We start from the raw sequence: 25,815 nt of genomic DNA on the forward strand, positions 1-25,815 counted from the left end.
ACAGAGGAAACTGCCATTGATGTCCAGAATGGTGCTGGTGACGGTCAGTTACCATGGCAGTGACGATTCCCATGGTGCTCGGCCCGGTCATTCTCCAGCACCAAGGAAGATGCCCTCGCTATCCCAGATGGTATTGGTGACGGATGGTTACCATGCCTCTACTGCTCCTGGCATTTCTCGCCCAAGGATTACACGAGGCTCTGGTTAAGAACCCGAAGTATGGAGCGTTTTCCTTAAATCGAGGGCACTGATGGCAGCATCACCAAGTGGGGCATCAACAGAGGCCGCAACGGGAACCGTGGATGTCCCAATCCCTGTAAACCCAGTGGAAGATCGCAGCAAGGACACTCGCGGGGATCGTGGGCGGACCGAGGGTGATAGACATAGGGAGAAAAAAGGGCCGCAATTCGGTTGGTAACCCGGGGGAACTGATAGTGAGGTGACAGGAACCGACCGGTTAACAGGGCACAGTACTCACCGAGCGTCAATGAAATGTACACGAAGGGAGACCTGTGTAGGGAAATTATTTGTGAAGTAAAACTTCAAGTGTTTCCGTGAGGAAATGTTGTGAGAAAAATCTCATAGATCTCCTAAACGCGAAGCAAACTGCAGCGTGGATAAAAAAAAAAAAAAAAGAGACTGAAGGGAGACCCCTGTGGACACAGGGATCATGGCATGCTGGGCATGTTCAGTGTGCCAGTCAAAGTATTCTGTAATAGGGCTCCGCCTGATGATGTCACCCATATGTGAGGACTACCATCCTGCTTGTCCTGGGAGAAAGATATACCCATATCTTTGGGAGCTATACTTAGGGCACTGTCCAAGATTAGTAAAATGCTCATAGATGACACATGTTTACAATGCAGGTGCAAAACCAAAAATATACAGTGCCAGCCTTTCAGTAGGATGTGCTGGGCAGTCACCTGGAGTGCTGTGAGCTGAGGGGCACCTTGGCATTGCCAGTAATGGCAATTGTGAAGAAGAGCCAATGGGAGTCAATTTTCTCCCAAGGCCCCAGAAACTGCGTTGCAACAGCAGGCTTAAGCAACATTAAGCAATATTTGCTACTGTGCAACAGAGTCCAAGTAAAGTAAAACAGGGGAGTCAAGCAGAAGCATAAAATATTAATTCTTCTTTGTCATGTAATATTTACTCACGTCTTTTTTAAGACTAACCAACACAATGTGTTAAAATGGAACTAATAATACAACCTACATAATGTAACTCAACTATATAAAAAATAAAATAAAAATCCCTACCCTAACTTAGCCCTCCACAACCCATTAAGGAGCTGCGAGCAATAAACGTACCGTATTTTCCGGCGTATAAGACGACTGGGCGTATAAGACGACCCCCAACTTTTCCAGTTAAAATATAGAGTCTGGGATATACTCGCCGTATAAGACTACCCTTCTATGTCACTACATAACCATACTGTATGTGGTACCCAGTATACAACAACCAGCCAATCACGGCAAGTGATGTACCTTACCGGCGATTGGCTGGTTGTTGTATACAAATCCTGCTTGGATTGGTCAGCTCTCCCTGCCTGCCCAGCCCTCCCTGTCTCCAAGACTATCAGAGCGGTAACGCATCCCTCTGGCCCACCCTTGTATCCTATTACCGGTACCTCCTTCTCTGCCTCTCAGATCTCACTCCTGAGGACTGCAGTGAAGCGGCGCAGACGTGCATGTGCAAGATCTGAGAGGCAGAGAAGGAAGTACCGGTAATAGAGATGTGAATTGGAACCGGAATCGGTTCTGATTCCGGTTCAGATGCACATCGTGTTTTGTTTTTTTCGTCTGGCCCGATCGGGTTTTTTGTTTTTTTTAAATCGGCTGCGCCCGAGCCGATAAACAAAAAACCCACCCCGACCCTTTAAAACTAATCCCTCAGCTTCCCCCACCCTCCTGACCCCCCCCAAGACCTGCCAAATTAATTAAATACAACCCCCACCCTCCTGACCCCTCCAAGACCTGCCAAATTAATTAAATACAACCCCCCACCCTCCTGACCCCTCCACAAGATCTGCCAAATTAGTTTTCTTCAACCCCCCACCCTCCTGACCCCTCCAAGACCTGCCAAAAGTCCCCGGTGGTCCAGCGGGAGTCCAGGAGCAGTCCGGGAGCGATCTCCTGGACTTGGGCTGTCGGCTGCCAGCAATCAAAATGGCGCCGACGGCCCTTTGCCCTTACTACCGTGTTTCCCTGATAGTAAGACACCCCTGATAGTAAGACGTAGTGGGAATTTTAGGGGGGTCGGCTAATGTAACACATCCCCCGAAAGTAAGACGTAGTAAAGTAAAAGGTAGCCACGGCATAGCGTGGAGGAGGAATGTGGCGCCGGCTTCATTGAATTGTGTAGCAGAGCAGGAGGTCACATGGGCACAGCCAATGAGAGCTGTCAGAGACATAGCGTCATGTGTCTCCGGCAGCTCTCATTGGATGTGCCCCGCGCGATCTCCCGCACTGATATCGCGCTGTCTGCGAAGACACAGGATAGAGAGGTACGGTAGCTGTTGCAGCGGTGAGATATCGCCATACAGTACTTGTTCTGTGTCCTGTGTGCATAGCAGGGGGTAATATTGCCCCCTGTTGTTCACATAACACCTATAGTATATTGCCTATGTCCCCTGTTCGCATAACACATATACTATCCCTGTTTGGGATACTGTATGAGGCTGTAACCCTATGGGAGACTGTGATATGGAACCATAAGCAGTGCTTTTACCGTATGCTATATTTTTGCCCCTAGACATGAGCGCTTCCGGTTCCAGTGGTAAAAGGAAGAGCTACACCGTTAAAACCAAATTCGACTTTTTTTCCAATATAAGACATACCCTGAAATTAAGACATAGTGGGACTTTTGGGGGTAAAAAGAAAGTAAGACGCTGTCTTATTTTCGGGGAAACACGGTATGTCACTAGGGTCGACCAATGGCAGCGGTAGCCCCTGTGACATGGTAAGGGCAAAGGGCCGTCGGCGCCATTTTGATTGCTGGCAGCCGACGGCCCAAGTCCGCTCCCGGACCGCTCCTGGACTCCCGCTGGACCACCGGGGACTTTTGGCAGGTCTTGGGGGGGTCAGGAGGGTGGGGGGTTGTAGTAAATTAATTTGGCAGGTCTGGGGGGGTCAGGAGGGTGGGGAGGTTTTGTTAGATTTTTTTTTTTTTTTTTATATTCGCTCCATAAGACGCAGACATTTTTCCCCCCACTTTTGGGGGAAAAAAGTGCGTCTTTTGGAGCAAAAAAATACGGTAATTATTCACCCTATAAGACGACCCCCAGCGTATAAGACGACCCCCGACTTTTGAGAAGATTTTCAGGGGTTAAAAACTCGTCTTATACGCCGGAAAATACGGTGCATTCCCTCTCATATCAAACAACCATCAGCATAATTCTGACTTTCTTCTCACTCTCACTAGGGTGCTTCAGAGCATGTAAAGAAATGTTATTTACACTGCAAACCTTTTACAGAAGTTGGATCAGAGTTACAAGCTTCTCCATGATAAAATAAAAAAAAAAAGATATGCAAATTACAGGACAGGACTGGCTAAACATGCTAAGCTTTATGAACATACTGAAACTGTAAATGTAAACAAATTATCAGCCATTGCAGCATGGTATATGGAGGGTCAGACACACACCAAGAACAAATGGGAGAAAAACAGCAAAAAGCTTTTTAAAATGCAAAACATCACAATTCTTATTTAAAAATGAAGATATTCTTTCAAAAACAATTTCTTTATCTTGATTGAATCCTTTTAGTATACTGAAATAACATGCCTGCGTATACATTCATTTCAGTAGACTTCCCTGTAAAACAAGTTGGAAAGATTCCAGTCCCTAAGGAACCACATGGAAAGGTGCTGGTACTTTCCTGGCAGGCAAAGAACCAAACTCCCCCTTTTCCCAATCAGTGGGACATTATTGCCTTGGACTGTGACAGGCCCTCAACCTCAACCACCCCAGCACACCACCCCATCAATCTGGTAGAAGGATTCACCTTTACCTGTTCCCAGCTGCGCTGCCTCTCTCCTGACCTTCTACTAACTGCCTCCCACATATGCAGCTAGGAAGACAGCCAGGAAGGACCTGGACATAAGGTGTTCAGTCAGCTTGAGTGTATGTACTAAAATTTGTGGGCAGCCAGGTCATGGGGGGACCAAACTTGAGAACTACTTTTGTGTGTGTGGGGGGGGTGTCACAGATGGCAATTTGGCCACACCCAATTCATTGTGATTAGAACCTAAGCTAAATAGAAGGTTGCTCCTCATTGTTCTTTCAGAAAACAAGGCCTTTAGAAGAAAAAAAAAAAAAAAAAGGAATCTGAGAAGCAGAGAAAGTCTGGTCTTAATGAACAAGCAGCTTCTTCTCTATGGTGTCAATCACCTTGTTTACAAGTAAGCACAAAATAAAAGTAGAATATAAATCAATTGAACAGACAGAAACTTGAGTAGTAGTTTACTCACTTCCACTTCCCCATCAAAACCAGTGGGGGAAGGGGGGTCATAATACTAGGCATATTTATGGCGATTCTTTTTTCAAAAAGGTTTCCTATAGGTTTGTGTGTATAAAATATATAGGGAGGAGCAGATAAAATTGTTTTGTGTTCAAGTTGCTCTATAGATAGCAGGATGAATTAGCCAAAACACACAGGATAACATCATTTGGCACTGAATGGCGCCATCTCTCTAGCTCCACTAAACTTTGGTATATAAAAGCCTACAAATCAATAAACAAACAGCTCCATAAAAGTTTAACTGAGCATGCGTGGAGATTCTCACACGCATGCTGCCTCATAAACCCCTCAGTCTATTGCAGAGCTTAGCTTTAGCAAGGTAGTAGACTCTCCAGGGAGGAGAGTGGGATATAAGTATTGTACCCCACCACAAACTTTGGACATGAATGGGTAATAAATCTTTTAAATAAATAAATATGGCTAATTCATTCTGCTATGTAGAACTGTTTACAGGTAAACAAACTTACTTTATCAAAACGCAGGGCTGAATTAGCCATGAGACATGGAGTCCCAGGCTAAGAGTAGCACAATGCTGGGGAAAAAAAAACCCCAGCCCCACCAGCACAGAGTAGACTACCAATTAAACAGACTGCACAAAATTACTTGCTCGGTACTACTGTCACTTTTTGTTAGATTGTCCAGACAGTAGTGAGATGTGAAGGTATGTACAGATGAGCTAGTCGCAACTTTGCAAATGCCTCAATGGATGTAGCTTTGAGGTGAGCCACAGAGGCTGCCATAGCTCTAACCTGATGAGCCTTGACAGAGTAATCCGTAGGCCAGCCAGAACATAAGTGTGCAATACAGTCCACTAGATACTTGGACAAAAGTTCTTTTGGCAATTGCCACTCTCAGTCCATTAAGATCAAAGGACACAAACAGGTTAAACATAAATCAGGCTTCTCAGCTTTCTCAAGTAATAGGCTTTCACAGTCTAAGGAATGAAAAGTTTTTTCTCCTTTATGCATATGCAACCTTTGGTAGAAAGTGGTCAGAACAATAGTCCAATTAATGTGAAAAGCAGAAACCACTTATGAAAGAAACCAAGTGTGTATGCAACACCACTCTATTGTGGAATAACTGAAGTTATGTTGAATAAGAGACTAGGGCTTATAATTTACTGATTTCTAGTAGACACAGTTACTACCAAACAAGTAACTTGTATGTGAGGAATTTCAGGGAAGCAGACTCGAGGTTCAAAAGGAGGCTTCATTAGCTGTGCTAAGACAACACTGAGATCCCAAAGTCACTGGAGGTTTCACATGCCATAAGCTCTTCATAAAATTTCAATACCAAAGGGTAACAAAAGATTGGTTTTCCTTCCATCTGTGAATGATAGGCTACAATAGCACTAAGGTATACTTTCATTGACAATGTGCTGAACCCCGATGAAGACAGAGCAAGCAGGTACTAAAGCAAATCTTTAGGGCTGCAAATAAAAGGATCCAAGGTACTTGACTGACACCAAGAGGAAAATCTTTTCCACTTGAACCCATACAATTGTCTGGTTGATGCATTTCTAGCTGCAATAAAGATATCCTCTTTTGTAGGAACAAAGGATTCTATCGAGCGCTCAACATGCCCACCATTAGGCTCAGCGAGGAAAGATTTGGATGGCACAGATTACCTTCCTCTTGCGTCAGAAGTAACACTGCTGTTCCCAGAGTAGTTGGAGGCTGCTGAATGATACAGAAGCTGCATCTATCTCAGCAACACTGGGGCAATGAGAATTATCCTTGCTTGATCCTTGAGCACTTTCTGGATCGATCTTGCTACTAGCAGAACTGGCAGAAATGCAATTAGAATATCTACATCCCACCAGAGCAGAAAAGCATCTGGAGATGATCTGTACTTGCTTGGAAGTATGGAGCAAAATCTCTCTATTTTCCTGTTGCTCACCTCAGAGAGCAAGTCAATCAAACCCACAGGTCGAACATGCCCATCACTCAATGATCCAGGGGCAACTCATGTGGTCAGAGGACTGTGCTGAAGCAATTTCCTAAACCATTGGAAATTCCCGGCAAGTACATCACCTGAAGGTGAATTCTATGATTAAGTGATCATTCCCAAATCCTGAGGGACTCCTTACAGAGGACCCAGGATCCAATGCCTCCTTGTTCATTGATGTAGAATATCACAACTTGATTATCCATCTGGATTAAGATTCTCTTTCCCATCAGATGAAAGCAAACACCTTTAGTTCATAGTCATTGGTCCACAGCTCTATGAGGTTGATTTGATAAGAGTCTTTTGGTTAGAGACCAAGATCCTCAACAAAGTGAAGCATGTAAGTTCCCCACCCTTTGGTGGAGACATGTGTCACAAGAATCACCTAGTGGGCTTGAAGAGGAAGGCACACCTCCAGGAGTGACAGGCTCAGCCATTAACCAAGGGACTCCCTCATTTTAAGGGTCATAGAAACTTCTTGGGATAGGGGTTGAAGCAGCTGATTCCACTGGGAGTGAAGACCCCATTCCAGACTTCATGTTTAGACGTTTCATCAGAACCACATGAACCACCACAGTGGCTACAGTGTGGCCCAGAACAACTAGGACTGATCTGGCAGGGGTTGTCATTCCTTAAGAGGCCAAGGACCAAATTTTGCAAGCGTACCATCCTCTCTTCTGAGAGTAACACGCTCTCTTTGACCAAATCTAATCATTCCTCAACGACTGGCTTGAGGCATGACTTGGTGAAGCTGACTGAAAAAGATAGATGGTCTTCCATAAGGACTCTAGCACTTCCCTTGGTGACGGTCCTATTACTAGGCGATCATTCAGGTATGGAAACACATACATCCATGCAATGAAGATATGCTGCCACTACAGTCGGGCATTTCATTAACACCCCTGAGCTGAGAAGTCAAATGGGAGAGCCTTGCATCTTCTATACTAGTGCGCTGTCAGTTTGGAAGTGTTCCCAGCAATTGGGAACCCAACTTCTCTGCCGGATAAGCTATCCCTGGCCATTGGGGAGTCCCACCACGAGGAAACTGAAGAGGAGTCTCTCCCTTCCTTTCATATATCCCCTCTGAGTGACAAGGCGGTGGCTAAGGCCAGAGGAATGCTGGGCTGTATTCAAAGAGGCATAACCAGCAGAAAAAGAAAGTGATAATGCCATTGTATAGATCCTTGGTGAGGCCTCATCTGATATCTGTGTTCAGTTCTGGACATCTTATCTCAAAAAGGATAAGGACTGAATGGAAGTAATCCAAAGGAAAATGACCAAAACGGTGTGGGGTCTGTATGGAACACCATATGAGAGACAAAAGACCTTAATATGTATACTCTGGAAGACAGAAGAGACAGGGGTAATATAAAATAGAGCTTCAAATACCTGAAAGGAAGTAATGTGCAAAAATCAAAATCTTTTCAAGTGGAAAGAAGTTACAAAACTAGAGGTCATGATATGAAACTCCAAAGGGGAAGAATCAAAAACAATGGGGCGGATTTTAAGAGCCCTGCTCGCCGGTGCACCTATGTTCAATAGGCCTACCGGCGCGTGCAGAGCCCCGGGACTCGCGTAAGTCCCGGGATTTTCCGAGGGGGGCGTGTCGGGGGCGTGGTTTCGGCCAGGAGCGGTCCGGGAGCGTGGCCGCGCCCTCCGGAACTGCCCCTGGGTTGCGTCTGGGCGCGCCAGCAGCCCGCTGGCACACGGGGATTTACTTCTCCCTCCGGGAGGCGTAAATCTCCCAACAAAGGTAGGGGGGGGGTTTAGACAGGGCCGGGGGGGGGGGGGTGGGTTAGGTAGAGGAAGGGAGGGGAAGGTGAGGGGAGGGCGATAGCGAATTCCCTCCGAGGCCACTCCGATTTCGGAGCGGCCTTGGAGGGAACGGCGGCAGGCTGCGCAGCTTGGCGCGCGCCGGCTACACGGAATAGGCAGCCTTGCGCGCGCCGATCCAGGATTTTAGCGGCTACGTGCGTATCTACTAAAATCCCGCATACTTTTGTTTGCGCCTGGAGCGCCAACAAAAGTACACGAACGCGCCGTTTTTGAAAATCTACCCCAATGTTAGTAAATATTTCTTCATGGAAAGGGTGATGGATGTATAGAATGCCTTCCCAGAAGAGGTGATGAAGACAAACTTGGTAATGGAATTCAAAAGGACATGGGACAAATACAGAAGATCCCTGCAGGCCAGATAATGGAAATGAACAAACGGGGCATCTTTACTATTACACCTAAAATTCACAATTCTACTTGAGGAATAGCAGTTGCTAATACCCTTTAAAAAAAAAAATTATTTAAAAAGCAAAAATTTGCTGGGCAGACTGGATGGACAATTTTGGTGTCTCTGTCATCATTCACTATGTTAAATCAAGTTTTAAGATATTAAAATTGTACTTTTCTTCATTTCACATTAAAATATATCCTCAGCTGAACTGCATTAAGAAAGCTAAAGCTAAGGTACTTACATGCGTTTGTATGTGAGATTACTGCACTTGACTCAAGATATTTGGGATTCTAAGCTAAGATAGCAAAAGAAAAGTAAATTGAACATGTATGTATTTCTACCCCAAACTTTGCCAATGGCCAACATTCTTACTTGCAGCTCGAGTGCTCATCTTGTTGGGACCTGTGGGAAAGGCAGTGCACTTGAGTGGGGTAAGAAAATATACTACTACTACTAATCACTTCTATAGCACTGCTGTATGAACCACCTTTGCAAAACACCAGAGAATATTAGTTTGCTGAATGTTTGTCAAGAGAAGAAAAATTATGGAGGCGTGGTAAAATGTTTTATATTCCTAACTTAATACAGAATTTCTCATTGTCAAGTAATTTGATAATTGAGAGGGATAATTATGTAAAACCGTTAAAGCTTCAAACACTCCTCAAATACTTAAATTTGCAGAATTCTCATTCTATACATGGGTACGTTGTGTTTGATGTACGTAACATATGCCAGATTATTTTACTCAGGTGAGGAGGGAAGCTAGTTTCAGCAACTGAAAAAGAAACAAAAAACTGAGGCTTTGAGTCGTTGGCTGTCATTTGGCAGCTGGTGCAAGTACTGGTGAGACTTGATAAAGGGCTTTTTTTTTTTTTTTTTCCAATGACATCAGGCCAGGAACCCAGCCAGGACAACCAGGATACCCCTACTTCCCTCCTCCTGCTGACTCCTATTCCTCTCCTCCAAACCATCTACTTTACTCTTCCTGCTCACTTTCCACCATTCGTCCTCTTATATATATATATATATAGGGCCATACCTGCCCAATTCAGAGAGAGCTGGGGCTGCCAGAGGTTAATAAGAAATGTTAGTCCTAATATAAACACTAGCTTGTTGGGAAGGCTGCAGTAGCAGAATTGACTGGCAGATGGATATGTCTGGCAGTCTACGTTCTGTAATAATTACAGGTCAGCAAGGAAATGCAGGTGTTCACATAGCCAGGTCCATCTGGCAAGTTACACAGCAGACCTAAGAGGCTCTATAATAATGGTAGCTACTCAGATCAGGTTGTGATGATAGAATCAAACTAGCAGCTGAGCCAGTCTGAAGTCTGCAAATTCTAACAACTAGAAGCCCAAACAGAAAAGCAGGTGCTCATATAGTTGGGTTTGTCTGGCAGGCTATGCAGGGGAATCTAGAAAGCCAGATGTTTGGTATTGCTGGCTATTTAGATTATTACACGGAGCTTTGTGGTTAAGCATGGAAAAGATTGGTACTGGCAGGAGTTAATTGGGCTCTCATAGGTTCTTCTACACCAGTGTATCTTAGGCTGTCCAAGATTACCCTTTAGTCAAGTCTGTTTTTCAGGATACCAACAATGAATATGAAAAAGAAACATGATGCCATTCAGCTTTACAATTCCTACCACTGCTTCATAGATCCTCTGTTTATTCTATGCTTTCTTGAATTCATATACTGTCCTTGTCTCTACCACCTCCACAAGGAAGCTGGTCCATACATTCACTACCCTTTCTGTAAAGAAATATTTTCTTACATTACTCTTGAGCCTACCTCCTTTCATCACCTCTCCAGTGCATATTCATTGTGGCTATCCTGAAAACCAGACTGGCTAGGGAGTAATCCAGGACCAGCTTGAACATAGTTCTAACCAAGACATAAAGAAACTGTCTTCAGTAAGAAGAGGTTTTACAGGTGGTTGCATACTGATTGGCACCTGGGATGTATCTCAGTAGTGTAAAAAGAGTAACTGGATACACAGGATGGGTCAGTTGGTCTTTCTGCCATGATTTCCCTATGTGGGTGTCTTAAGGGCTGTACAAAATATATTACCTTTTGCAGGGACTGTCTGGTTTTCTTTAGGAATGTGCTCTTTAACAGCCAATCATCCACTAAACAAGACTTCTGCTACTTTCCAGCTTGGATGCTATGAGAAGGGAATTTGATGCTGAGCAGAGATTTGAATTGGTTTTGTTGGACATCTCAACCACTTGATACTTTATCAAATCCTTATTTATCAGATGAGCGTGTGTGGTTATCTCAGTTGGTTTAAATCCTACCTCTGATCGCAATGGGTGATTATCAGGAGCAATTATTCTTCATAGAATCCCATTCCCAAAGGGGTTCTACAAGGGTTCGGCTTTGTCAGCATCATTATTTAACATCTATACAAGTCATTTATCTGTAAACAATTGGTCAGATGCTGTGCGAGATACAGTCTATATACTGACTATATTCAGTTTTTTATTCTGTTGGGCTCTACATGGGCTGAAACATCAGATATGCTAAACATCTGTTTATCTGCCATTAAACAATGGCTAAATCATAAGCTTTAATTGAATTTCTCTAAAACAGCATTAACACTGATATAATTCCTTCTATATTGCACATTGAGATTTCAATTGTTCCCCTAGTTAAAATCTTAGCATTCTTATAGACTTAAATCTGACTTTTTGTCAGTTTAAGTCGGTGGTCTGAGCCGATTTCTTTAAAATGCGGCTGCTTCAGGGTCTGAAGCCACTGCCTAATGCCCCTGATTTTCACTTAGTTGTAAAAGCTTTGATATTGCTTCTTCTAGATTACTGTAATTCAATTTATTTAGGGCTTCCTGCTTATGTCTTGAAGAATCTTCAGATTCTCCTAAACGCTGCATCTCAAATGAACTCAGGATGAACTATGAGACAATATCACAACCATGCTCTATGATCTGCATTGGCTGCCAATCCAATGCCAAGTAAAAATTAAAAACCACTTTACTAATGCACTAATGCTTGGATTGGATTATCTTCCATGGGCTAATGCAATGCTCTGCATTCATAATCGAACTCAGTTGCTTCACTCATCACAGCACGGACTGTTGGATATGCTTTCAGTGCAGATGGCTTAACTGGCTGAAACTAAGGAGGAAGTTGCTTCAGTACCTGCTCCTATTTCTTAGAACTCTCTACCTAAAAGTTTCCATTTGACTACCAATTCAAAGACTTAAATCCATGCTAAAAATATGTTTGTTTCAGCAGGCATTCACCTAATTTTGACTGCAGCTGCCGAGCTGGAATAGACTTACTGTGTCTTTTTACGTTGAGGTTGTCAGTTATGCATTAATTTTTGTTTCTTGGATTGTGTACGTTTTAGCATGTACACAGCTTAGGGCCTTCAGTAGTAAACAGCCTATAAATGCTTGAATAACAAAAATTAGAGGAATTTGCTATGCAGAGAAGAGATGTGTGTGTATGCTACCTTCAAGTTTAGGGAACATAACTAGTCCTTTGCACCTATCAGGGTAGAATGGAATGAATCAAGTTTACCTTGAATTTTTCTCAAAACAAACATTTGTTCAGATCACTTAGGTCCAATATGGGTCTCAAACCTCCCGACTTAGGAATTAAAAAAAATACCTGGAACAGAAACCCCCTTGTTAATTTCCTCCTGAAGGACCACTTATACTGCCCTGTACCAGAAGAAGGAATTCACTGCCTTCTGTAACAAAATCGTTCTTGTCCTATTCTGACTAATGTGACCATCTGGCAGAATCTAGTGTAAATGTAGATGATAACCATTGCTCACAATTTGCACGCGTCAACTGTCTTGGATAATGAGCGTTCATGCCTATTTAAAAGTGTTTATATACCACCACCCCACCACCCCTTGAACCACCTCAGATGGGACAGAAAATACTGTAAAAAAGTTAGGCTGAATGGTTATATATTATGTCATAGAACACAGTACACAATTTGGTAAAAGCAAAACTTAGTTTACTAAATATAATGAATAATTGGTAGAAAACTGTATAAACAGCAAAGAATATCAACAGTAAATATCAGCAATAATCACACAGCAGCATAATAAGCATTACATAGATTAATCAAGGTGAATAATTATTGCAACAAAAGAAAGGACTAAACAAAAAATTTTTTTTACAAAAGAATACTTCCCTCATATGTCTTCCTAACTACGAGTCAATGTATTCTGTGAAACGGAAGACTTGCAAGCTCGGAAAACCCACAAATTAACTTTTCGTTCTCTGTCTGTGGCTCATTCAAAGATTCACTATTGCACGCAGCTTTTTATCTCTCATTCTCTCTAGATGTTTAGATTTGCATCCATAGCTCTGACAATAGCCAGGCCATTTACAGCTCATTAAATTATGCCAATTAAAGATCCTGGTACTGCCTGTCAGGCAGTGCTTTATTCCCATAAAGGTTCAAACACAGGCCTTTAGCAGGCTTATCTCTTAGAACAAATGAGTTCTTCTTGCTCTTATATTAATGCCAGTTACTGCGCGAGGAAAAAAAAAAACAGTTGCAATTTAAAAAGTCTTATGCTGAGCTATGCTATATAATCCAGCACTTGCAGACACGGGATTAAAGTCAGACGGGCTAATGCAATTCAGTACGCTCACACGAGCACACTGTTTAACCCGCTGTCTGACACGGAATTAATGAGATAGCGCTCATCACATGCAAATGCATGTGAATGAGGCTATTATTCATTCACTCCGCATTAAAAAAAATGTGTCTCAGGCGCACATTTATTGCTCAGATATTAACGCCTGCCTGGAGCAGGTGTTAATAGCTGAGCATATGTAAAAGTAGTACTTCTTCAGAAAAAAAAAACCCTCGGCAGACTGCCAAATTATTGAAGACCAATGCCGGTAAACTCTGCATCAGTTTTCATAATCAGCCGTCTGCATTTGCAATGCATATAACTTTGCTTGTGAACATCGCTGATGGTGTGAGGGCTCGGAAGCCATGAGTTGTCAACACGCCCGACATGGGTCAATGTTTCGAACGCTTGCCGTTCTTTATCAAGGGCTAGAGATCAGCATTGTATTTGTAGTCCTTCGGGATTAAAGAATTCAACAATGGCGCTTCCGCGTTCGTGGAAACGTTCTTGGCCCTTTTCAGAGCATACTCAACTACCACACTGGTATGGTAACAGACTCATCAAATCCCTTAGCTGTCTGAACACTATACTTCATGTGTGCCTTCTTACTAATAAGGAATACCAAGTGTAAGGCTTCCCACCACCTCTCTCTTACCTCCTGAAAGAGAGTAGACAGGTACTGCCACCAGTTCAAAGGACATCCAGTTATTTGAGGAGACTGAAGAAGTACCTGGCTCACCCTCAACCTGCAACTTAAAGGGAATAGTCTTGCCACCCTCTTACCTCAAAATCTGTATAAACTGCTAGGTCTCTGGGGAACACCAGAAAGCTCCAGGCTGGAGTCTCATACTTTGGGGCACTGTCCAGTAGAATCAGTCTCAAGCAGCAGAGAATAGCCCTCTGTTTTCTGTCCCTTCTTTCCCAGGCAGTCTACAAAGAACAGGACAGGAGAAGTGAGCCTAGCGCAGACAAAGCAAAGAGACACTGCTCCCTATACAGCCCCTCCCTTCCTGACATTCAGAAACAAAAGGGGAAGGTGTGAGAATGGAGTAGATACTAGAACAAGTTTTCCTTCTGCTGCCCTCCTTCCCCCTTTCCCACTCCCCCCTCAAAAAGGCAGCATATGGGAGGAGGGTGTTGGAACGGGGGGGGGGGGGGGGGGGGAGGGGGGGAGGGGGGGAGGGGGGGTCTCTGCTCTGTGTCAGCTCCAGGCCCTCCTCTTTTCCTTCCAAGTGCTGCTTGCTGCCAGTAGGTATGAGAGAGGGGGGTAGGGCTGGAGCAGAAACAGCCCCAGGCCATAGTTTGACTTCTGCAAGTTATTTGTGGGGAAGAAAAGAAGCTGAATGTTGAAAGTGGAGTTAGAGGAGGTGATTATTGGGGAGATGGAGGGAGAATGCTGGGTGGAGTGGAATATAAATAAAGGTAGATTGGATTGGGTGAAGGAGAATGCTTGGGTAGGAGGGAGAGAGAGAAAAGTTGAGAGAAGATTTATTTATATTTATTTAAACAGTTTTATATACCGTTGAATAGACAAAAAGTCCATCTCTACTGTTCACATTTTATACATCAATTAACATAGAGAAAGGAAAAAAAAATACAATTTCTCATAAATGTAAAAAACCCTAAAAAATAATTATTTATAGAAAAGTAAGAACTTCTAAAAATTACGTGTCTAGATTTAAATTATAAAATATCCCAAGAATATATAAAATTAAAAGTTAAATTAAGACATCAAAAACTAAAAACAAAAATTAGAAAATGTAAGTAAAAACAGAATAAAAGTAAACGACTTTCTAGAGAGTCCCAAAGATTACTACCATTTACTCAGCTACGAAAGCTTGATGGAATAACCAAGTTTTTAGATCTTTCCTAAATTTCTTCTTATCTTGCTGTAGTCTCAGATCCGTGGGCATTTCATTCCAGTATTTAGGGCCCGCAATTGATAACGCTCGCTCCCTGACTTCACATAAATGGGCCGATTTAATGTTCGGGATCAAGAGGAGACCTTTATTTAATGATCTCAAATTGCGTTGCGGTACATGTAATCTTATTGCTGTATTTAGCCAGTCTATCATTTCCCCATACAGAATCTTGTGAATGTTACATAAAACTTTAAAAATTATCCTCTGTTCGATCGGGAGCCAATGTAATTCTCTCAAGATCGGAGTGATATGGTCCCTCTTTCTTGTGTTTGTTAATATACGTGCAGCAGTATTTTGCAAAATCTGTAAAGGCCGCAAAGTACTTCTTGGCAGACCCAGCAACATTGCGTTACAGTAGTCTAATCCTGAGAATATCAATGCCTGTAGCACTGTTCTAAAGTTCTTTTGGGAAAGCAAAGGTTTGAGACGTCTCAGCATCATTAATTTACAGTAACCTTCCCTAACTTTCTTTGTGATGTGTGCTTGCCCATTAAATTCTGTATCAATATAAAAAACTAAATTTCTTGCAACATTTACTACTTCAATCCTATTATCATTATTTAAACTTGACTTTGTTCCATCATGTCTCATTTTCCTATCTAAAATGATAAAAAACTGTTTTCTCTAAATTCAAAATTAATTTCAATTGTGTTAACACTTGTCTAATTATTTCTAAATACATTTTTATCAGTTTACAAGTCTCAACAACATCTTTCTCAATAGGAAACAAAATCTGAATATCGTCAGCATACACAAAATAAATTAAATTAAGGCCCGTTAGCAGATGGCACAGGGGAAGATGGCACAGGGGAAGATGGAAGAGAAAGTTGGCATACACACACCACCCTCCAAATCCACTCCAATCTCAGGGTGACCAGAACCCAAACGTTCCCAGGCATGGCCATCCTTTGAACAAAAACTAGGAAAGAAGAGACTTATTCCTAGCCTCTAGTAGTAATGGCCCTGATGAGAGACCAGTGGAGTATTTCTAGTCCTAACAAAGTCTTCCTAACAAAGGTTTAGAGAAGGGTAACTAAAATGATAAAGGGGAGGGAACAATTCCCCTATGAAAAAAGGCTAAAAAGGTTAGAACTCTTCAGCTTGAAGAAGAGATCACTGAGGGGAGATATGACAGAGGACTATAAAATAATGAGTGGAATGGAACAAGTAAAGCAGGGTTGCTTACCCTAAATGGTGTTTTCTGTAGCTAGCAGGATGAATTGGCCATGCTGTCTGAGATGTCCTTCCAGCGGCCCGAGGCAAGAATTTCTCTCCAGATATACAGAGCTCTGCTCTGTGCGCCTGCGTGGCAGTTACTACATGACTGCCTGCATCGCCTCAGTTGCTGAGAAAGCATGGACAAGCAGCGAACAGCAAAAAATAATAAAAGCAATAGAAAGGATAAGAAACTGTCCAGGGGGGAGGGCAGGGACACATGGCTAATTCATCCTGCTATCTATGGAAAACAATGTTTACAGTAAGCAAACTTGCTTTTTATCCCCATCGATAAGCAGGCTGAATTAGCCAAGCTGTCTGGGAGTCCCCAGCTAGGGGAGATGAAGCATACTGTTTGCCCTGTCGTGAGGTGGCAGTCCTTGCCGTCATATTGCCGATACTCAGTGTGCAGAGAATCCCGTTCATTGGTGGACAGCTCTATGTACCAGTGGCAAAATGCAGTATCTCCTGCCCTACAGCTGCATTCAATCTGGCTTGTTGTTGAAGGCATTAATAAGACATGAAGGTATATAGCGAGGACCAAGTCGCCGCTTTACATACATCTTGAACTGGCACGTTGTGAAGATAGGCTATGGATGTTGCCGTGGCTCTGAGCTGATGTCCCTCAAGTGAAGGCATTCCGGCTGAGATGAGTAGCAAAAATGAATACACTGGGTTAAAACAGTTGGCTAACATTATTCTGGCGCCTTCAGTCCAAAACATTTGGACTGAAGGCGCCAGAGTTACAAATGTCGGTTAGATGAATGAGTTCTCCGTTTATAGTATGCTACGGCTCTTTTGCAATCCAGAGTATGAAGCAGCTTTCCCTGTTGCATGCATACGGTTTGGGAAAGGAAGTTGGTATAGTTATTGTCTGGTTCAGATGAAAATTTGAGACCACCTTCAGAAGGAAAGCCGGAAGGGTCTGCAAGGTGACCTTGTCATGGTAGAATTGCAAATACGGCGGATAGCAGTCTAGCACTTGAAGCTCACTAACTTGCCTCGTCAAGGTTATTGCTACTAGAAACACCTTCCACGTGACGAATTTCATATAAGAGTTTACATTGATTTAAAGGGCAGAAACATAAGTGATTCCAATACTAGGTTGGATGTCCCAAGGAATCTCTGGGCTTGAGACTGGAGGATGGAGTTTCAGAGTGCCTCTCATGCAACAAGGCACCAAGGGATGCATGGATATGGAATTTCCTTGAATGGAAAGATGATATGCCGCTATGACGTGGAGGTATATCCTGATGGATGATACTGCAAGGGCAGACGAGTATAGCAAATGCAGGTACTCTAGCAATTGTTCCAGTGAAGATCCAAAGGGGGAGATTGATGCTTATGTGCAACAATGCAGGTATCTGTGCCATTTACCCGCATAAAAGTTTCCTTGTGGATGGCTTTCTGGAGGATATGAGAATGTTCTGAATTTCCATCGGGAGAAAGAGATGACTCAACACTTAAGAACATAAGAAAATGCCATACTGGGTCAGACCAAGGGTCCATCAAGCCCAGCATCCTGTTTCCAACAGTGGCCAATCCAGGCCATAAGAACCTGGCAAGTACCCAAAAACTAAGTCTATTCCATGTAACCATTGCTAATGGCAGTGGCTATTCTCTAAGTGAACTTAATAGCAGGTAATGGACTTCTCCTCCAAGAACTTATCCAATCCTTTTTTAAACACAGCTATACTAACTGCACGAACCACATTCTCTGCCAACAAATTCCAGAGTTTAATTGTGCGTTGAGTACAAAAGAACTTTCTCAGATTAGTTTTAAATGTGCCCCATGCTAACTTCATTGCCCCCTAGTCTTTCTACTATCCGAAAGAGTAAATAACCGATTCACATCTACCCGTTCTAGACCTCTCATGATTTTAAACACCTGTATCATATCCCCCCTCAGTCGTCTCTTCTCCAAGCTGAAAAGTCCTAACCTCTTTAGTCTTTCCTCATAGGGGGGTTGTTCCATTCCCCTTATCATTTTGGTAGCCCTTCCCTTTCAATCTCCAGGCCATCAAATGCAGAGTCCTGCATGGGATGAAGGAGTGTGCCATCCTCTTCCGTCAGGAGGCTCGCTCTGCTTCATAGAGGGATTGGCAGCTGAATGGAGAGATGAATGAGATAGGCATACCTTGATTCTCTGGGCCATGCCAGTGCTATGAGAATGAGTTCTAACCTTTCCACGATGCATTTCTAAATTACTTGACCTATCAGTGGTATCGGAGGGCTTCTTTCCCACGAAAGTAGGAATGCATCCCAAGTGAATTTTCGATCGCTTGGGTAAAGAGAACAAACCTTCGGCAGCTTCGTGTTGGACTGTCACAAAAAGGTCCATGCAGAGTACCCCCCACCTCTTGAACAGAGTGTGTTACATCCGGATACAGCACCCCCTCGTGGGGATTAAAGATTCTGCTGACCCTGACAGCTTCTTTTTTTTTTTTTTTTTTTATTTATAGTTTAAGCATTTAAATACAGACAGCTGCAAACAAGTCACATCTTACATGGATTGTATGTACTACAAATGAATTTGCCGATATACATGTAATTTGACAGCAGCATAAAATAAAATGCTTGGTATTTCCGATTTTTGTACGTTTCTTACTCCCAAGTCCCTCCTCTCCCCCCCTTCCCATCCCTGTTAACCTTGGAATAAACATAAAACAGAGATAAACAAAACTAAATGGCAAAATAAGTGGATATACATGGTAAATGCTGCAGGTTTACTGTACATGGAGGCAATGATAATAAGTAATAATGCCCCTGCAAAGAGACAGTTAGGAGAACAAGTACTGGAACAGCTTCTACAGATTGTGAGCATCTATTACCCGAGACCACTAATAGCTTATGGCGCCTTAATCGCCTGTTCCTGCCGCCAGATGTCAAAACAGGACCATTGGAGTTGGTGCTTCTTAAGAGTTTTCCGTCTGATAGCTGTTAAATGATTGAGATACCAGACTTTTGTCAAGCATTTGAGTACCCGGGCTCGCGACGGCACCTCCTTCTGCCGCCACAGCACTGCAATCTCAGCCCTACCCGCTTGGGCGATCTGCTGTATCAAATAAGTGTTCTGATCACAAAGCTCAGTAGGGTATATGTTGACCCTGACAGCTTCTGTGTTCTTGATCCCAGACAGGTAGTTCTCTTGCAACTGAATGGCATGCCAAAGTGCCCACTCCAGGATCAGCACCAATTCCCTGCAAAGTGTCTTAGAACCAGACCCGCCTTCTTTGTTTAAATAAAACATGGCCACCTGATTATCTACATGGACAATTACTCTTTTCATGTTTAGTAGATAGAAGAAGGTATAGATGGTGTTCCTTACCGCTCTCAATTCCAGAAGGTTGATTTGGAGAGTCCTTTCTCTGGGAGACCTAAGCCCTTTCGTTTTTAAGTGCAGTACATGTGTCCCCTAGCCCCTCGTGGATGTGTCAGTTGTCATAACTACCTGATGCACTGGGTTCCAAAATGGTGCCCCCGACTCTAGAGTCATGGGGGATAGCTACCAATTCAAGTCTGAGATAATTGGCTGAGTAATGACTACCCGCAATGATATCAGGGAGTCATGCTGAGACCACAGAGATTTGAGATTCCACTGGAGCAGACACATGTGGAGGAATGTATGGGGGGGACTAACATATTACTGCTTCCATGTCCCAAGACACTGAGAACCTGGCGAGCTGTGGGTTGGCAACTGGTTCCGCAACATGAAGGCTGGGCCACAAAAGGTTTGAATTATGTCTGCTGATAGAAAAGCTTTGCAAATTTTGGTGTTTATAATCACCCCTATGACATGAAGGATTTGAGAGGGTTGAGATTAGACATCTCATAATTGATGATGAAACCTAAATTCTCCAGGCAGGCTATTGTTTGTTTGATGTCAGCGGAACAATTTGAAATTCGAGGCCACTAACAGCCAATTGTCCAGGTGGGAAAAGATCTTTATCCCCTTCTTGCATAGGTGGGCCACAGCTACTGTTAAAGATTTTGTGAATACTCTGGGTGCTATCGATAGGCCAAATGGAAGGACCTTGTACTGGTAGTGTTGAGTGTTCATTTGAAAACAAAAGCAGCACCAGAATGTGGTAATAGGCATCCTTGAGATCCAAGGAGCACATCCAGTTGTTGGGTTGCAGGAAAAGCAGAATGGACTTTAGAGAAATCATCTTGATTTTTCTCATAGAATGAATTTATTGAGGGCTCAGAGGTCCAAAATGGGCTGCAACCCTCCGCTCTTTTTGGGAATGAGGAAGTATTGGGTATAAAATCCCTGATTTTGATGACGTTGAGGTACCATTTGGATCGTCCATTGTTTGAGCAATGTCTGTACTTCCTGTTGGAGAAACATATTGTCCAATTTTCCCTGAAAGGATGGAATAAGGTGGGGCCACGTCAGAACCCTTCGAAAATTCAGTCTGTATCCATTCCGCATGATGCTGAGAACCCAACGATCTGATGTTATGGGGGTCCAGGCCTGGTAAAAAGAAAAGAGCCTGTCACCAATTGCAGACTGTAGCCGCAGCAGAGTAAACTTCAAAAAGATTGTTGTGATTTTTGGTTGTTTTGGGGTTGCTTTTGAAGACGCTGATTTCTGGTGCATCCCCGAGTCTGAGTCTATTGCCTCTGTGGTTGATAGGGTGGGGATCAGTAGGATGCAAAGGGCCCAAATGAGCATCTTTGGTAGAAGGGTTTTTATACGTCAGATAGATCTGTCTGGCGGAAGCCTGCTCTACATATGATGTGAAGGAAGAGACTGCAGCACAGTGTTCCTTGAGCTGTGAAACCGTCTCCCAAAGTTTATCCCCGAACAAGTTGTCCACTTTACAAGGGAGATCTGTCAATTTCTCATGGACATCATCGCGGATTGCATGGACCTTAGCCAGGCCATTCTCCTGGTTACTATTGATGCTGCAGACATACTAGCAGATATCTCAAATGCTTCATAAATGGTGGCGTAAGCCCTTCTCCATATCTGCTATGACCTGAGCTCGTGGCTGGTCATCAGTGGACTGATCAACTCCCGTTTTCAACCCCTGAAGGCACTTGATATAGAATTGATGCTGTTGTAAATTGGCATTGAGCATTGCACTCTGGAATACTTTCTTCTCACAATCATCCAGGTATTTGCTATCTTTACCCAGGGGTGTGTTTGAGTACAATCTAGTCTTTTTGGCTCGTTTCATGGCTAAGTCTACCACCACAAACCCATGATGCAATTGGACTGGTCCATAATGAGAGGACTTACACATCCTAAACTTCAGGTCCAACTTCCGAGAAGTAGGTGGAGTGGAAAAAGGCAACTCCCATGATTTGTCCATGACTGTTCCCAGGATCGCAAGTGAAGGGAGTGCAGTTGGCTCCGATGGAACAAAGATCTTAAAAAGAATTCCATGTAACTGCAACCTGGGATCTGGCAACTTTTTGATCTCTACCTTCAAAAAGGTCCCCACCTTCTCAACAAATTAGAATAAGACAGGCCTTCTGGAGGTGAGGATGGTTCCAGTGGCTACTCTGGGGGGCGGGGGGGCGCGTCCAATGGTATACCCAAGGACAAACCTGGTGAGGATTGAGAAGAGTATACAGGCTTTCACCCGGGTGTTGGGGCTGCAGGGCTTAGATCACCAATTGCATATTCGTCTGCCTCAATGTCCTGTGGGGGAGAAGAGGAAATGGAGCGTGATAAGACTTCCTCCGATGGGCTAGAGGGTGGTACAGGTTGTTGATCTGTCTGAAGAATCACAAAGAAGGCATGAAGGATTCCAGTTATCTGCAACATGGCTTGAGAGGCTGCACCTTTTATTTGAGTGTGAGTAGAAAAAGTTTTCTTCTTCACAGAGGCGGAGAAACTTCCCTTCTGGTCCCTGAGCTAATAACCCTCAGTCTTGGAAGGAGGGACTGCTGCCAGCAAAATGAACGAATCAGGGTCTCTCACCTGTTGAGAGCAGTCCCTGTCTTTGTAGTGCGTTTTCCATCTTTTTATTAACAGTTCTTGGAGCTGAGGCAGCTGCCTCTTGCATTCAGAGACCATGGAAAGCCCTATATGGACACTGCCTCCAGCAGAGTAGGAAGAAAAGCCTCCCAAGACACACAGGATGTCCACATCCGGTCCCGAAATCCTCGAGCTCACTCGGGGTGAAGACTATTTGAGGGTCTTGTTATCAGTGGGCCTGAGAGCTTCCATTCCTGTGTGTGCTTGGCTGAAACGCTTGTTTTTTCTGCATCGAATACTTCAGCTCATGGTGGCGGGATTTGTCCTTCACCTTTCACATCGGAGGGGACTTCTCCATCGATACATGCAACGATGCAATCTGTTTCAGTGTTGCCTCATGCGACGCATGCTTGTGACTCTCTCTGTTGGGCACATTGTGCTGCTCCAGATCGTGTGCCGATCTGAATGCTGCTCTGGCTTCAATGCACTCCCGCCGACGGGTGCGGTGCACGGCAACTCATCACCTTTTGGACCATTTTGTTTGAAGCAGTCTAGCTTTTGTGGGATTTATTACCCTCGCCCTTACCTCCCAGCTCTCTGGGATCTCCAATAATTATGTTCACTTCTGCACCGCTGGTTTCTTGGGCACCCGACCCAGAGAAGATTGAGTGGAGCGATGTGTTAGGGCATATGAGCCCTTTTCCAGCTCCTGGAGCTTGGCAATCTTTTTGGCCCATTGTCTAAGCCCTCAGAGACTTCTTTCCACAGTCGCAGTAGGATGTCTGATCATGGTCTGGCCCCAGGCACAAGTAGAAATAGTTATGTCAGTCTGTGGCAGACATACCCTTGGCCACATTGGTGATATTTGAAGCCTGGGGTCTTCTGAACCATGGTAGCACTTAAAAGTTCTTTTGTGGGTTTACCAAAGTGAAGATGAAGAAAAATGAAGAATGAAGCACGAGGAGAGAAGATCCGCGTCTGGTAGCTGCGCAGGAAAAAAACAGAACTGAGGCAATGCAGGCAGTCACACGGGAACCGCAACGCAGGTGCGCAGAGCAGAACTCTGTATATCCAGAGAGAAGTTCCCGCCTCGGACTGCCCAGAGGACGCCCCAGACATCATGGCTAATTCAGCTTGCTTAATGACAGGAAAGACATCAATCAGCAGGGGAGTAGCTTGCTTGTTACGGCGGTTACTACCCCGAATCAAATAAGCCTGATACTTCACTTTCAATGCACATCCAGCATAGCTCTCTCCTTCAACGGCAGGGAAAATGAAGAAAAGATGATTTATATCAGCATCAACCAACAAGGAATCAATTACATAGTCTGGGTAAACAAATAAGCATGGGTGTAGCTTGCTTGTTACGGTGGCTACTACCCCGAATCAATTAAGCATGATACTTGACTTGGAATAAGTATCCAGCGCAGCTCACTGCTTCAGCAACAGAGGTAATTAAGTAAAGAGGATTTTTATTCAGACAACCAACAATGGCTGAATTGCACATGCAAGGTAAACAAACGGGAGTAGCTTGCTTATTACAGCAGTTACTACCCCAAACCAATTAGGTAGATACTTCATTTAGATGCAGCTCCAGCACTGCTGTCTGCATCGATGGTGGGGGTGGATGGGAATTGGAACTGAAAAGTTACCAATAAGGGCCCTGACCTCAGCAGTCAGAGTAACAGATTATGAAAACAAATAGGTGTGAAAGCTTGCTGGGCAGACTGGATGGGCCGTTTGGTCTTCTTCTGCTGTCACTTCTATGTTTCTATGTAAGTTCTTTACTCTTTCGAAAAGTACAAAAACAATTCATTTATTAGGTAATACATTTAAAACTAATAAGAGAAAATATTTTTTTTACTCAATGCATAATTATGCTCTGGAATTCATTGCCAGAGGATATGGTGAAAGCTATTAGAGTAACTGCATTTAAAAACTGTTTGTTTCTGGAAGAAGCGTTCATTAACCATTATTAATGTAGAATTGCAGAAATCTACCTCTTATTCTTGGGATAAGCAGCTTGGGCTATCTATCCCTTGGGATCCTGCCAGGTACTTGTGACCTGGCTTGGCCACAGGTGGAAACAGAATACTGGGCTTGATGGACTTTTGGTCTGACCCAGTATGGCAAATCTTATGTTCTTATGTCTTGACAGAAATCAAGGATTTCTCAGACAATGACACCTCTAAGAATATTTGTTTTAGGTGATATGAGACCAATTCAATCCTGGAGTTTAAGACCTCTGTGATCAAAACTCAGTCTTATGGACTTCAGGGCCAAAGTGAGATTGAGGGACAGAAAAGGCTTTCCAATCCAAATTATTCAATTCAAACTCAGCAGGGATGGCACCAAGACAACCTCATATTATTGAACCTGTGTGACAAAGGGATGGCTCTAAGAGGACAGCAGCTCAATAAGATGCTGTGCATACACTTCAATAATCCTGTCTATTTCCATTTCAAAAAGTGCTGATAGTACCAGGGTAAAATCTGTAGGGGAATAAACATCTTCATGGTTCTCTGGAGGTCACACTCAAAGGTTCCCACATAAAACCACTGAAGACCAACTGGAAATCAGAGCTCATCTTGAGGTTCAGTCACTGAACAGTTCATAACCACCTGCCTGACCAGTCTCACTGAGGCATACACATTTAAAGATCCACAACAATGGTTTTTGGTCTCTGAGGCTTGGCATCGACTCTTTAGTTTTCTCCTCAAAAGTTCAGAGTCTTTGCCTAAGAAAGACGCACCTTGAACTGGCTCAGCAGAAATCAAAGAGGATGATTATAAAAAAATAATAATAATAATAATAAAAATTTTAGAAATGCCATCACCTAACCAGGGCAATTTTATGGGGTTCTGTCAGAAGAGTCAGAAAAAAAAGGAACAACAACTTCTTAAGTTCTGTGAGGACTGCAGAAAATGTGTTGACAGTTTTGCAGAACAAAATCAAACTGATGGGGAGCCCTGAGGCTGCTGTCAGTGCAAGAACTACCATGCATGTGCATTGAAAAGCTTTTGCCTCTACAAAAAGCTCTGGAAGAAACATGTCGATTCAACAGCAACAGAATCGGGTGATTGACTTAACTGTGAACATTTTCTTTCAGAAAAAAGCAACTCCCAAATGTAAACTAATATGTAGGTTGATGGAATGAAATAGTTAAGGATATAAAGTATATCACAAACTATGGGGGAAGATATCTTCAAAAGAATACGGTTAATACTGATGCAACTAAAAACAAACATACATTCGTAAGATCCTTAAATAAGGTAGTAGATTTTTTTTTTTGTTACTAAGGGCATATTGCCTACACAGAGCATTACCTGCAAATTAAAATAAGTTTGCTTACTGTAAACTGTGTTTTCCGTAGATAGCAGGATGAATTAGCCATGCTGTGTAATTCAACGGCACAGGGATGGAGCGGTCTCT

The 25,815-nt window shown here is 43.4% G+C and overlaps 1 protein-coding gene across 1 annotated transcript in view; it reads right to left on the reverse strand.

The window, feature by feature from the left end:
- The window catches only part of NCOA2 (nuclear receptor coactivator 2), a 649,459-nt gene that overhangs the window by 501,625 nt on the left and 122,019 nt on the right, over positions 1 to 25,815 (reverse strand). The window contains 1 exon segment of the mRNA XM_029591446.1: positions 14,098 to 14,244. The gene's annotated coding sequence lies outside the window, so the exon portion shown is untranslated.

Source organism: Rhinatrema bivittatum, chromosome 2 (assembly GCF_901001135.1).
Source record: "Rhinatrema bivittatum chromosome 2, aRhiBiv1.1, whole genome shotgun sequence".
In the NCBI taxonomy this organism is placed as follows: domain Eukaryota; kingdom Metazoa; phylum Chordata; class Amphibia; order Gymnophiona; family Rhinatrematidae; genus Rhinatrema; species Rhinatrema bivittatum.